Below are 1,305 nucleotides of genomic sequence, written 5' to 3' on the forward strand. Positions count from 1 at the left end.
AAGTTGTCATGCAAAATCTATCTATACAAGTTAAGTCACTTAAGCACACGTGTGTTAAACACATGTGTAGCACAATTCAACATGTTTACTCAGCCCTAAGTCAGGAGGACTTAGCTCAATGGGATTCTTATGCAAATATATGTAAGACTGCTACCTAAATTACTGCTAAGAGTTAATACTTGCTTAAACCTTTTCTAGTAAAACCAATGGGATGTCCAGTGCAATCCAGAGTCCTAGTTTTTACAAAATAGCAGATGATATGGCTGAAATAAGTGTCCCCTGCTATTTCAGGAAGTGGTGGAATCATTTGATGAAGTACTTTACCATAAAAGATGCCAGGGTTATTATAATGGGGCATGTTAAAGCCGCTTTACCTGACCTCTAATTTTTCATATTGAAGATCAATAAAGTGTATCTTTTAAGGTGTTGGTTCAGAGGCCATCAGATTTCTACTGTTACTGAAATATATGGGTATGAGACATTCGCTAGTATGAAGTCAATGTGGGTGAAGATGTTAAATGTAGGGCTAGGGACACCTAATGGGAAAGACTCCAAAAAGAAATTAGTTAGCATCAAGGTGGAAGTCTTCAAATGCACTCCATTTTTCAGCTTCTGTTGATTATTAATTTGTAATAATTTATAGTTTAGTAATTAAAGTATTAGTTTTCCTCACAAAGCTGAACTATTCATAGTGCTTGTTTCAACCTTGTTTAAAATTATTTGTTGGAACATTATTTCAATTTATTATGACCTATAACATTGTGAATTCTCTGCTGAAGGAATGTTTTTGTGTGGAGGTGCATTGCGACTGAAGTAGCATGAATGGAGAGACTACTGGGCTTTGGGAGAACCAGGCTCAAAGAAGATGGTTTGCTCAAACGTAGGTCCCACGAATTTTAGTTCCTCCTCGTTGCGGAAACAAGGCACAAAGCGTGAGAGCGTGGCGTAATTTTAAATAAACCTTACGTTTCCGATCAAATCCGCCCATTTTAAACGAGAACCTACTGGATTTGTGGGAAGCGCTTTATGGCTTGGCGATTCTGTCATCTCATCGTGAGTCGCGCGACGTGGTTATGTCGCAACGAGCCTCCAAAAGAAGTCTTGAAAGGGACATTTAATTAAGGAGCTCCGCAACAGATGCGATGTGTTATTTCAGGGTATTTAAAACAAGCAAACGGGGGGGGGGGCGAGAGATGGAGATGCTTGGCACACAAAAAAAGACACGCAAAAACTACGATCAAATTGTTTGATGCCCACATCCCCCGATCCCTCCCTTCCGTACACGACACGCTCCCCCGGAAATGC

Source organism: Varanus komodoensis, unplaced genomic scaffold (genome assembly GCF_004798865.1).
Source record: "Varanus komodoensis strain SLA01 unplaced genomic scaffold, ASM479886v1 scaffold13_3, whole genome shotgun sequence".
NCBI classification, from domain to species: Eukaryota; Metazoa; Chordata; class Lepidosauria; order Squamata; family Varanidae; genus Varanus; species Varanus komodoensis.